The sequence below is a fragment of the Natrix helvetica genome (assembly GCF_964273705.1).
Source record: "Natrix helvetica genome assembly, chromosome: 5".
In the NCBI taxonomy this organism is placed as follows: domain Eukaryota; kingdom Metazoa; phylum Chordata; class Lepidosauria; order Squamata; family Natricidae; genus Natrix; species Natrix helvetica.
Window position 1 is genome coordinate 66,781,420 of NC_138551.1, and position 14,222 is coordinate 66,795,641.

General features: G+C 40.4%; 1 protein-coding gene across 5 annotated transcripts in view; it reads right to left on the reverse strand.

The window, feature by feature from the left end:
• CTBP2 (C-terminal binding protein 2) overlaps window positions 1–13,719 on the reverse strand; it is a 277,898-nt gene extending 264,179 nt beyond the window's left edge. Inside the window, exon 1 of one of the 5 annotated variants that reach the window (XM_081954491.1) lies at window positions 13,071–13,715. The gene's annotated coding sequence lies outside the window, so the exon portion shown is untranslated. Of the gene's footprint in view, window positions 1–11,833; window positions 12,033–13,070 lie in introns of those variants that run through there. The other 4 variants (XM_081954484.1, XM_081954481.1, XM_081954485.1 and 1 more) reach the window with 4 other exon arrangements.
• Between the last annotated feature and the right edge of the window lie 503 nt (window positions 13,720–14,222).

Consider the following 14,222-nt stretch of genomic DNA (forward strand, 5'->3'; position numbering starts at 1 on the left):
GCATTCTTTAGTAATTTGTGGTATACAGAAAAAGTTTTGCATTTTTTTTCTTCTACATCAGATGCTACTAAAATGTAATACTACAATTTTTGGTGATTATAGTCTCAATTGTTGCAATAAGGCTAGTCAAAATATAATAGAGAAATGTAAGTGAAAATTAGCTGGTTTTCCTCAGGCAAAAAGGATCTTTAGAATCAGAGTATTTGTTTAATTAACAAGCAACAGATCTGTAGTTTATCAGAAATCATTAAACTGCACTAGTCACCTCCAAACCAAGGAGATAGATTAACCAGTGTTTTAACTACAATCAGTGCTCAAGTGACAAATCAATAATTTAATGCTCCAAGTCAGAGGTAGTATTCAGATGGTTTGGACTGGTTCTGGCATACAGGTAGCAGAAATTTTGAATAGTTCGGAGAACCGGCAAATACCATTTCTGGTTGGCCCTGCCCTCCCACCTCCACCATTCCATCCTATAGTCCCTTATTTTTTAGCTCAGCTGATTCACGCGGCAGAGCATATTGCCACGCCTCAGCTGAGCTAAAAAAACAGCTCAGCTCACCAGCCCTGATACTGAGGGCGGTCTTTGAGTGCTGTACGTGTGCGCAAAGCACTCTCCCATGGAACCGGTAGGAAAAGATTTGGAATCCCACCACTGCTCTAAGTTACAACAGAGCACCCCCAAAAACCACCTACTGATGATGATTTTTGGAATTACAACCGTCACACAACTCCCTCCCTTAGTTATATGATCACATTTTGGGCACTTGACAATTGACTCATCCTTATAGCTGTTTGCAACATCCCATATCCATGATTATGCTTAGCAACATTTTTGATGTTTCTGGCATTTATTTACAATTTTGGCAAAGAACATCCATTTGGAAAACTAATTCACTTAGCAACATTGTGTTTGCTTAACAACTGCTGCAAAAAAAACGTTGGAAAATTCCTCAATTCATGAGGTTCCTCAACTTCTGACGGCTACAACTATGCCTGTAATTCTGGCTCAATTATAGTTTTAAATCAAGGACTAAAAGTAGGCACAAAATCTTATTTTTTTTCTATACTGCATAGCTATTCCCAAAAAAACTAGGGGGAAAAACACCAAAGCTCAAGGTTAAGTTCAATATTACACATTAAAAGCTAAAGGAAAGGAAGCTAACAAGGTTATAACAAGCCTGAGTACACACAAACAATTCCAAATATATGTTTTTGAGTAGGACTGAGATATTAAGCTTTGAATAGAGTGGGGAAACTGTTACATTTAGATCAAATAAAGCAAGATAGTTTTGAGAATATTGGCTTGGCTTCATAGCAATCTAGCGTATAACAATACTTAGTTCCACAGAAACAAACTATTTTTCTTTATTTTTGTGACTGCCTTTTTCAGGAAAAGTCCCCAAGATCTAGGTATTTGGTAGAAACCTTTCCCTTTAGAGGAAGAGTATAATGCTAAGTACCCAGCATATTGTACAACTATATATCACATATAACTGTACTCTGTAATAGCGTATAATGGATACTTTTCTCGTTCATTGCCAGATTTTAATTTCTAGATGTCATCAGTGACTTGCCAGATATGGAGACTTCCACCCAATTTCTTCAGAAACCACTTTCTGTCAGGGTTGTTATGCCACAATCCTCAACATGCTCCATACTTCCCCTCATGTTGACTGAAGCTTTCACAAACTATGATTCAATCACATCTGGAAAGCTGAAAGTTCCAACTATATGTTGTAGTACAAACGTAAGCATTATAAAAATGTTAGTGAATGTTTTCCAAAATTAAGAAAATATTCTTTCTAACAAAAAAAATGATGAATATGTTATACTGAAGTACTATTTCTGCAAAAGATATAACATACTTTTTTCAAGTTTAGGAAAACGACAGCTGATAGACCTATACAACCTGCTCATTAACTCATAGTTGGCATTCCTCTTACCTCATTTGCTGATGTACTTCTAGGAAGTGAAGCCGCTGGGCGAGATCATCCGTGGTTTTGGGGTTGAGTACCATCTGTACGCTGATGATACACAGCTGTACATTTCAACCCCAAACCACCCCAACAAGGCTGTCGAAGTGATGTCCCGGTGTTTGGAAGCCGTCGGGGTCTGGATGGGGGACAACAGACTCAAACTCAACCCCTCCAAGACTGAGTGGCTGTGGCTACCGGCACCTCGGTTCAGCCAGCTGACCCTGTCGCTGGCCATAGGGGACGAGCAATTGCCCCCTGTGGAACGGGCGCGCAATTTGGGCGTCCTCTTAGATGCCCGGCTGTCAATGGATGACCATGTGGCAGCCGTGGCAAGGGGGGCGTTCCACCAGGTTCGCCTGGTGCGCCAATTGCGCCCCCTACTGGACCGGGATGCCCTACGCACAGTCACTCATGCGCTGGTGACGTCTCGCCTAGACTACTGTAATGCTCTCTACATGGGGCTTCCCTTGGGACGCGCCCGGAGACTGCAGCTAGTCCAGAACGCGGCCGCGCGGGTTGTCATGGGAAGTTCTAGATACTCCCACGTAACACCACTCCTGCGCGAGCTGCACTGGCTGCCTGTGGTTTTTCGGGTGCGTTTCAAGGTCCTGATTACTATCTTTAAAGCGCTCCATGGCACAGGACCTAGTTACTTGCGGGATCGCATCCTCCCACATACATCCCTGCGGCCAATCCGCTCTCACAGGGAGGGCCTTCTCCAGGTGCCGTCCACTAGGCAATGCCAGCGGGCGGCGCCAAGGAATAGGGCCTTCTCTGTGATGGGCCCAACCCTCTGGAATGACCTCCCCCCCGACATTAGAACCACCATGGACTTCCGCTCCTTCCGACAAAAATTGAAGACTCACCTGTTTCGATTAGCTGGCCTGGCATAATTATAATTGTTACAACTTCTACCTCCGGGAAGTATACTCTCAACTGGTTATTTTAAGGGTAGTATTTTAAATTTAATTGATTTTAGGGCTTTTAGAGCCATATTTTATTCTTCTATACAGTTCTTTTAATTTTTTAACCTCCTCCATGTGTATATGTATATTTATATGTATATTTATATTTGTACTTATTATCTGTTATGTGTTGTGTGGACTGTACACCGCCCCGAGTCCCTTTTTGGGAGAGGGGGCGGTTTAGAAATGCGAAGAATAAATAAATAAATAAATAAATAAATAAATAAATAAATAAATAAAGTGATTGTTATTTCCTTTGGCTTCTGGTTTTCAGATTGCTTATTAAAGAAGAGCCGTAGCATAACAATTATGAATCAAGATATCCCGGTTTCAGGGTTCCTTCAGAATTCATCTGGAATTCTCTGGATAGCATTATTGCTTTCCGCTTCGGGTGAAAGGTTTAAAAACCTTTATTTTAATAGGATGAAGATTTTAAATATAGGTTTTAATCCAAAATCCAAAATAAAGGTACTGGTCAGATTTCAAGTTCAGAACAATCTGTGTATGCAAACACACAAACAGTCCAAACAGTCGTACGTCTATCAAATAGAGATCAAAACTAAATATCTGAATTTTGAAATGGATCCCTGATTGAAAATACCGAATTTCCCAATACTTATCTAGATGAGAGCAGGTTGTATTATTTCTCACAATTCAAATGGTGAAGAAAAACAGAAGCAGTCTAGGAGTAGAAATGGTACGGATTATCATTGCTCTCTCATTACTCTATAGGATTCCTACATGAATTTAAATAACATTTATTTTAATGACATGATAAATTATAACCACTGATTATTTTCTTGAAAAGCTCCAGGAAAGGCTTCTAAGTATATTCAATAGGAACATTGCCAATAGTGTTGGCACAACACTAATTTTTCAACTTATAACAACATCTACAGCACACTTTGGCATCTCATACGGTTTATTTGGTTTTGCATTCTGTAATGTTTTTCTTCAATCCTCTGAAGAGATAATCCCCCATCCTCATTTAAAATCTATTTGCTTATTTGACATATACCCAAAATATAATTACATTGCATTATCAGTGATAATACTACTTACAGTAATAACGTAATTCATGTTTCTTTTTTTTAAAAAATGTGCTTCTATTTTTTTATTTTTAAAAAATGCTTGCACTCTGCTGTATATAATTCAATTGTTTTCTAAAACCATTCTGGGCCAAAACTAGAAAAAGTTTACGCTGTTTTAATGTCAACGTGCAAACATACACACACAGTGTTGTATTTCACTAGTCTCACAGCAAGATGCTGGAATCGGAGGCAGCTAGAAGACATTTGTGCCTTCTGATGTGGTCATGGCAACTGGAATATGGATTGCTAGTCAGAAAGGAAGCATGTTTTTCCTCTTCTAATAAATTCAAAGATTTGCTGGACTTGATCATCGCTTCTTCTTAAATCCCTTACTCAATTCTTTTTACATCTAAGTTAGCTAGTTCTCAGGGACAGGTCATTAATCTTCGCCATACTTTAAAGTTGTCTTGTTTTACCACAGCAGTTTAAGAATAATAGCAGTTTCTCCAAAATCACATGTCTTATCTAACTTTAACATAATAATACTAGCACTTTACAAGATTGTTAACTCTTCCATATTATAAGGCAGCGGCACCGAGGCTAGAAAATACCATGGAGGAATTCTGAAGGAACCCTGAAACCAGGATATCTTGATTCATAAATTGTTATGCTGCATTCTTCTTTAATAAGCAATCTGAAAACCAGAAGCCAAAGGGAATAACAATCACTTCCTAGAAGTACATCAGCCAATGAGGTAAGAGGATTGCCAACTTTAACAAGCTAGCCTAAATTCACACAAAAAATAAATTCTGCAGTTGAGGAATTCACTAAATTCCTGCAACTGCAGAATCCAAACCAAGGACCTTCAAAGATAAAGCTCTTCTTTTGGCTTAAGAAAGCAATATGAACAATGTGACTCATGAGCAAACATGCTTTAAAATTTTGTTCTGCTAGAACACCATTCTATTACAGTTAAGTGACCTCAATTTTAAACTTGTGTTTTCAATCAAGTGTAGTGTTTTCACAAGATTACCCTTGGTACTACAGAGTTTCCAAACTGAATGACAAATCAAAATGCTGCTTATTTTAAAGTTTAAATCAGGCAGCACAAAATTTATTCACAGTACTATCATCTGAGAAAATACACATTTCCCGTAATTTGCTCAACTCTTTTTCTATCACTTTTCCAGTAACTCCAAGCAGCAATGCTTGACAATGTATATAGACAGGCACACAATCCAAAATGCAGAGCGCAATCTTTGCTATTTTCTTTGTCACTATGTGTCCAGAATGTAATGTGATGGATGTTCATCCTTTGGGAAAGGAACTAGTATGGCTGCTGTAAGAAATCGCAATCTGAGCAACTAGAAATGTACAGAAATTAACACAAGACTGTTTTGTGAAGACTCCCGCATTGGTTCACATGTCTGAACAACCTGTGTTTTCTCCTGTCCTCAACCCGAGTAAAATAATTTTAAACTTCAACAATCACTGCCATTTCAGAAGATCTTACATTTTTGATATATTAGACAATATTTGAGAAATAGTTTTCTAATTTAAAAAAATCGGGAGTTGATTGTTAAGCGACAAAAACTATAATTTTATAAATACCTAATGTGAATATTTTGTTATGGATGTGACAGTATTTTAAAGTTAGTATTTTAATATTAATATTAGTAAACATTAGGATCATTATCAATATTAATAGAGTTATAACTTATATGCGGAGGTATCCATGCCTCCTCAAGACACAAAAAAGTAAACCTGACTAGATGTAATGTCATGTTCTATAAAGGTGATTAACTCACAACATGTGAGTTCTTTAGCCACTATACCAAACTGGCTCTCCTGAAGATATCATACTTCTCTTGTACAGAAGTGTACAACAGGACATCTTAAAAATGACAAAAGCTGTGTCACAAAAGTGGGTGGGCCAAGATTTTCCCACAATTCTCGTCTTTTGAGGATGTCAGAAAAAAAACGCTGCAATCATATAAGACACCCACTTATATAATAAGCCTTAAAACAATGGAACACTGCAATTCTCAATCTCGGTGGTTTTAATGGTACAATCAAGAAAGGCTCTGGAAGAGTGGGGGGAAGTGATCCAATGCAACAAGTTGACAATTTAACATAACTGAAGAAGGGTGAAAGAAAAAGTAAACAACCTGGAAAAGCCCAACCAAGTAATTTTAATATGGAAGATTTCAGAGTTTTCATTCTTTTACCAAGAAAAAATAAGTAAGGGCAACCTTAATTAAAGTAGCCAAAAAAAGCATTGAACTGGTATTGATCTATATAGTACAATAAAATGCTTAACAGAAGAGATGAAAGAGCAGCTAAAAAATTAATTTATTAGGTAGATTAGTCTTTTTTCTACACATATAACATAATACTGCACTGGCTTGTTTTTTTAAAGAAACATGAGGTTTATGTAATAAAGTTATGAATTGTTCATAGTAATATTGAATCTGAACATATCATATTTCTCATTGTATTCACAATTCTTTATAGATCTCTTTTCCATATGTTTGCTTAGCATAGTGGGATTTGGGATCCTATTTAAACTATAATGTTTATTTGTTTATTTATTAATCATATTAATAATATGGCTGCCCGTCTCACAAAAAGCTACTCTCGGTGGCCAAATAAATGTGATTAATAAATAAATAATAATGTTACTGCAAGCAAAGAGCCACAATTATTAGTGCTGCAGCCACGCTAACATACATTTGAAGTTATGAGGTGTTTGGTCTTTGAAAAGGAAAACTTCCCCTACTGTTATTTCAACATCTTCTGAGAAAAATGCCAGATTTAAATACAACCAAAATCTTTTTTAAAAAAAAATCTACCAATGCCATTATGATTCCTAACTTTCTGAGCCCCAGCAAGATTCCTGAATCAAGGCTAGAGCTCACTGAATGATAAAGAGTCATAAGAATTGTTTAGATCATCAAGCACAACCTCCCACTTAGTGCAGGAATTCAGACTTTAATTCAAACAATTCCAATAAATAGTCAACCAAGGGTCAACTCACAAAATGGATTTTCCTCAACACCATAAACCAACTCTTTATAGATACCTAGAATGAAGAAAGTTTTTCAGGCAGGTCCATTTTGGTTTCAGCGATAACACTGGCAATGTGAATCTAAGACTGGCAAGCAGATGTGACAGAAAGACATCATTAGAAAAATCAGCCAAAACTGTGAGCAGCTGATTGCCTAGTTATCTATGATAAATAAGAATTTATTCAGAAGTTAAAGCAAAATAGCATTGACTATTATTGCTTTTATATGTGAAGCCACAAATTATTAAGACAGTTATACATGGTGATAAAAGGCAAATATAAGCTATATGTTAGCAATTTATTTGAAAAATTAGTTGTTTCGGGAAGGGGGTGTCTTTAGTCTGGCTGTGTTGATTGAGTTGCTGAGACTTTTAGTTCTCTAGCAACCAGAAGAAGCACTCTATCAACTTCTGCCTTGGTGCATTAAAAGAAAATTAAAGTCAGAACAGTAAGATTTTATTCTATCCTTTTTTTAAAATTCAAACAAGCCTATCAGTAGCATCCTGAAAGTTTTCCAAAGTTATGTAATGTGGAATCAAATTTACAATGTCAGTTACATTTGTCAGAACCAAATCTAATCCATCTTGTCTTTTTAATGAAGTGAACCCACTGCATTTTTACCAGAAGTTCCATGGTTTTAACAGCAATACCTCAGAAATAACATGAATCAAGGTACATCTTAACTTACGATTAGATTTGGGGCACAAGATAATTTCTCGACATACCACTGATGGCAAGTGTGCCAGACATTTGATGATATTATCCTGCCTTATGCCATCAGTCAATATATTCAAACCATGATTTTTTTTAAAAAAAAGACAACTAAGATGTTTTCAGTGCCCTGCCTGAATTTATCTTCACCTACCTTAACCTGAAGAGTTATCCATCTACAGCCATAGTTCAGTACAAGGCAATTTTAAGCTGATGGTTTTTAACAGAATAGGTTTTAGTACCGGAACTCTAGACATTCATATGTTATATTAACAAGAGCTCTCTGAGGAACTGACAGTATTAAAAATGAGTGCTAGTGGCATCTTTCTACTGTTTCAGAACAGTTCTCTTAGTTTTTTTTCTTCCCGTTTAGGAAACATGCAAGGACAAAAAGTATTACTTGGCTTTCAACAGCGATTCATAGAAGTGAGTGGTAGCTCCAGAACTACAGCTTCATAAAAAGTCACTTTGCAAAAGTTGTTCAATTGAAGCTAAAGAGAAACAACCCATTTAAAAAACTTGCTGGGGTAACATATAGTGATTGGTAAGCCTCCTTAGAATTTGACACATTAAGAAAGAATTCAGCTCTGGTAAGAGATCCATTTATGTTCTGTAAGGCTATACAACTAAAGCCACAAAGGGGAAGTCCAAATCAAAAAGTTGACTGCAAAGTTTCTATAAGAATCTAGTTCTCATTTCATTTCATTTAAAAAAACCTGATTTACTAAGAATACAAAAGTGACACAGAAATCAGTTAACTGACCCCGCCCAGAATCAATCAACCCTTAAACCAAACCCATCAATAGTTTAGACTTTCCATTCTTTCTAGAATGGTCATACTTTCGGAGTTTGTCCTGTTACCAGTAGTTTGTTCTCTTCAAGGATCAAGAAACAACAGCGGATTTCTATATGCATTTCTTAAAGTTGCAGTCTAAAGTATGGTGGAGCAAACTGTTATGATTAATAGTTTTATGAAGGGACATGGAGAAAGAAGCATTTCAGAGAGCTTCCCTTAAACTTGTTAGAAAGAATCTCTGTGACAGCTAAGCTGTTAGTGAAACCTTTTCTTTCTAACCTTTAACCCCAAGGTCACCATCCACATAGCTGCTTATTAACAAGAGAAAGTTCCCATGCAGGTTTCCTCTTCTATTTATTTATTTAAAAAAGATACGCAGAGTTCACCAGATAACCCTAAAATACTTCAAGCAGGCTTGTACTAATCAAAAATAAACTCCAAAGTATTCATGCAATGATTTAAGGCTGATTGCCAGCTAAAACTTCATGTGATGTAGGCACCAGCTCTGCACTAAGGGTGGTAGTTAGGTTAACTAGATTTTAGAATTCAAAAAGCAGTCAGCATGATGGAAAGTGATGTGTAAATAATCTTTTCAAAACAGCTGCAGTACTATAGGATGCATTTAATCCCAATTGGAACGTATATCCAGGTTAACTAACACAGTATACAGTTGTACTATTTTCTGAATATAGTACTATATCCTTGCTTTCAAAATAAAAAAAATTTATTTTTGAAACTACAGCAACCTATAAATATTTAAATTCCATCATATGAACTAATTATCTGCAACATAACCAGCTGCAAAGCTTTTCCTTCTCCGGATGCTATCAGTCACAAATGATCTGTATCAAAAAGATATGAATTCCAACATAATGATTTACTGTAGCAAGTGTGTCCACTCTTTACCAGTAGCCTTTTCAATGAAGCTTTGGTATATAACAAGAAGTAAGCAATTTTCCATGTTTTGCTGATTGCACAATCAAACTGCTCTTATTTACAGAACTTTTTGATAGTTAGTGATATAAGTCCCTTATCATTTTCCAGCTTATGTTCCTGGAAACTTTTAAGTTCTTTTAAGATTTTTTTTACTATGTCACAAATTCTAATCTGCACTATGAACTATTGGTAATACTTTTATTTCATAAGATGTACAAACACTATTCTACCTCAATACAAGAATGACCACAACTCCTACAACATATTTTTTTAAAAAATTGTAATTTGATGTAAAGTCAAAAATCATTACAGCATTGCTTTTTAAAAGTGTGTTTGACCATTGTTGAAGTGTAGATTAGATTCTTTTCTGATTAATGAAGCGGCACTGATCATTGGAAAATCTGCTGTAGCCTATTACAAGATCTGAAAAACATAAAAATACAAACGTACATCTGTATTCCTGAACCACAATCAACTGAAGCTATTTCAGACTACTCTGAATGCACATTCTAAATATCACCATAAATTGGCTTATTAAATATAATCATTCATAAGTGCAATTTGTAAAAACTGTTTTTTAGAACCACTGTTTATTGGCACAAATATACCCGGAATACCATCAAGATCTACTGAAATAATCTTTCACTGCTTGGAATCAACAGATTAAACTTCCTGCATCACCAACATCAATGAAAAATATTTGCTTGATTCTTACATAATAATATTCATTTTACTTCCTATTTTTCTCAAATGTTTCTCAACAGCAATACCAATTAATCTCTCCTCCCACTGTTTTATAGCCAATTACAAAATATAAAACAATATATAAGTGTAGTTAATTGGCTAAATTACATCTCACACTTAATGTCTCACACTTAATCTTACTAGATTTTCTATCACATCACCCCACAAACTTTCTGGGCAGAAAAAGAGGGTACTCAGCAAACTCAGTTAACTGTTGCTTTATTTTATTTTTCCATGTTATACTTTTTTGAGAGTACATAATTAGAGGGCCTTCATTACTGCTATGCATATTTATTGTTTGTCATCAACTTTAAAAGGCAATCACAAGGATGTTTTAAAATAATAATTTTTCAAAAAATATCTTCCTTCCTTATGTAATGCAGATTGTAAGACAATGCTGACAAATTGAAATTCTTAACTAAATCCTGAATTTTGTTTTTAAACACTAACACATTTTCCCTGAAAACAAAGCAAGGCTTTCGCGGCCACCTGTCAGTCTGGGTCAAAAAAAAAACATCCTACACTTCCAGTGAAACTATCATCTTTTTTATTAACACAATTACATGGTCACTTTCTGGAAAAAGAGAGTTGGTTTTTAATGTTTTATTTAGATGCTGAATTTCAATCCTTGCAAACCGCAAAAGAGTAAAGAGGAGTCAGATTGGTATCTTTTGCAAAAGGGTGCAACTTGAGGTTCTATTTGAATTATTTGGCAACCAAGTGTTTTTGTGCAGGGGAACAAAATCGCAGCCCATTTCAAGCAAAAAAAAAAAGGTCAGTCAGTTAAAGCGTTTGGTTCCTCGCGGAAAATACTCTTCGCCTGACCAATATCAGAGTGATAGGAAAATCCTGGGTCCAGCGGAGTTGCTAAGGAGCTGATTTACTCCGCGATGTTTCTCTTGTTTATCCGTGTAGATGGCAACACCTATTCAAAGACGATCAGCCATTTCATTCCTGAAAAGGCAGCACTTCAATTTTCCATTTACTCCAACTCGGTGGGTTCCAACGGGGGGGGAGAGCAAACGGGGGTGGGGGAGATCGCGGCAAATATAAAGTACTCGAACCGCCAAGCCCGCTTCCCCCCCCCCAAATAACTAACGCTGCAATTATTATGAATATTGTGACGCAAACGTCGTAATCTATCTAGCTCGGAAAGAGGGGGGGGGGTCATTTAAAAAAAAAGATTCTGGACTAGGAGCAAAAGTAAAAAGCAACCCAAGATGGATATATATCTCGTGCACCTTTCGGACCGCAAAGCACACCGCTTTTCCAGGCGGAGGAATAAAATAAAACAACTGCAAACCCCCTTTGCAAACGTCACAATGAAACCGGGCTCTTAAGAACGCGTTCCCCGGGGGAGAAAAACGGCTCGAATCGCAGACGGCGGGGCCCGGATCGAGCTCCCCCACCCCCGCTTCCCCTTCCCCGGGTCTCCGGATTTCTCTAGCAGCGTTACCGGATCCCACCTTCACCACAGGGCTTCCTAACTACAAGCCTCTCCCCCACCAGAGCGAGCAAGCTCCCTCCCCTCAAGCTCCCTTGCAAGTCCGAAGGAGTTTGGGGAAGAGCGGGCGAGCTCCGGGGCTCAGACCGATCACACCCACCCGGCCTCGCTTTGCCATCGCTTCTTCGCCTCCTGGCGACTTCCAGCAGCAGGAAGAAAAACTTTCTTCGGCTCGCCTGCAACTACAAGGGGGAATCAGAAGCGCGCCAGGCTTCCGAAGTAGCTTTCCCCGTCGCCTCAGGAAAAAAGGCACTTTCCGAGCTGAAGCTGCGCCCGAAGGGTCGCTGTGCCGGCTCCCTCCCTCGATGCCCGCCTCCTCCCCCCTTCCCTCCTCCGTTGTCTTGGCCGAGACTTTGGCAGCGCTGCAAAGCCTGGGTTACTACCCTGCTAATCTGCTGGCAGATGTTGTCCATCACACTCCGTCCTAAGTAAACAATGCGGAGCCCAGCAAAACAAAAGACTTCCACTTCACCTCATTTAACGTCTCTCACTTCTTCTCTCGGCCGGAGCGGGGGAGGGAGGCGAGGGCTCGTTTTTTTTTTTTTTTTAAATGGGAGGATGGAAAAGAAGAGCAGCAACTTATTATCTGCCCCCGCCCGTTTGTTTTTCCCGAGCAACAACCAAAACAGGCTCTGATACTCTTTCGGTTTATTTTTTCCCCCTCACTCTTTGGGGGGGGGGGTCTGCGAAGGGCGGGCGAGGAGCCCCCAAGGGAGACTCACTCCCTTCCTTTCGCCAAAGCCCGCCCGGCTCCTCTAAAGGCCAGCGCCATCCAACGCTAGCCGTGTCAAAATAAATAGGGAGGGGTGAAATGGGCATCGTAACCGAAAAGTGGGAGGGCGGGACGCGCGCACACACACACACAAACCCACACAACACTCTTCCCCCCACACACACAAAATCAACTGCGCGCGCTGGATCCGAAAAGCGTTTTCCACAAATCCGCACACCTTTGCACGGTCGGCGCCAAGTAGATGGGAAGGGGTGTGGGTGGAATTAAAAACACACACACGGATACGCACACGCACACAAACGATCACTCCGGAACATCCCGGGGGCGACTTGGAAGGACGGGGAAAGGTCTACCCAGAGCGAATGGAGCTCCCCACAGGAGGTGAGATGTGACCAAAGATGTCCTCGCACTTCCCGCTTCCCCCTCCGTCCTTTTCTCCCCACCCCCGCCGGCTTCCCTTTTCTGGATGGCGCAGTGAAGCGAAAACACATGGACACTACTAGGACGGGCACACGCGCATTTCCAGGGCAGGGAGGAGAGGCATCGAGCCCCGCCGCCCGAGCCAGCCTTGCCCGCTCGCTCGCTCCTTCGCCCCGCTCCTTACCTCGCCGTCAGCTCGTGGGGTCCACCGGGAGCAGTAGCCCCCGCCCGGCCTGGGCTCAAGCCGACGCCTGGTCTCTCAGCGTTGTTGCATCTTTCCCCTGTCTTGATCGATCGGTGGCCGCCGCGGGCTCTGGCTGCTTTTTGCTATAGCCACCTTTTTAAAAAAAATGACACACACACACCCGCGCGCGCGCGCGCGCACACACCACACAAAAACTTAATCCTCGCCGCCTTGGCCAGAAAGCTTCCGCCGCTACTCCAAGTGAGGATGGATGAGGAGGGGTGTGTGTGAAGGGGGGAAACGTAACAGCAACTTGGAATCCCCCCCCCCGGTTCGTTTTCTGAGGGGGAAAAAAAGTCTCTGGCTGGTGCTGATCCAGCAAAAATCAAATAATCAAAATAAGGGAGGGAGGGGGTGATTTTTCCTCTAGCCTCCGCTTCCTCCTCCACCGTTGTGTTGAATAGCTAGGGGAGAGAGAGAGAGGTAGGGTCTCGGTCTCTACCCCCCCTCTCTCTTTTCTTTTTGGGCAATAGGCGGGGTCTCTCTCTTTGCAAACCAATGACACAAACCCACATGGACCAGCCTCGCCCCCTACAGATACTCTTCGCTGCAAATAGGCTTTCTCAGGGGATTAGTGGATCAGCTAAAGTACAAACAGGCGCAGCAAGAAAGAAAGGGAAAAGGGGGGGAGGGGAAAGGGGGGGAGAGAAGAGGAGAAAGGAGGAGCGTCTCTTGCGCTGCACTCCACCTCTCTCCCTCCCACTACTTTCGCGGTTCCAAGTTGGCAGGACTTAAGAAGAGGGAGCAACGTTGATGGAATAGAAAGGGAATCGGCGATGGGGGGGAGGGACGGTCCGGGAGTCGGCGCGAAAAGTGCAGCCGCCAAAGTGCGCAGCCAGGACAAGATAGCCGCTTCTTTCGGAGCAGGGGGGGGAATGGAGGTGGGAAGGATGAGTGGGGGATCCAAATGGGCACAGCAGTTGGGGCTGCACTTCTGCCGATGCCCCAAACGCATCCAAGGTCTTCTCCCCCATCTGGTTTCTTGCCTCCCCCCACCGTCCCAAAAACGTGGTATGGCTGGATCTTTTCCCTTTGCTCTGCGTCTTCCCCTGCCCGACGGGGGCGGCTTCGTGATGTCTCCTAGATAGCCAG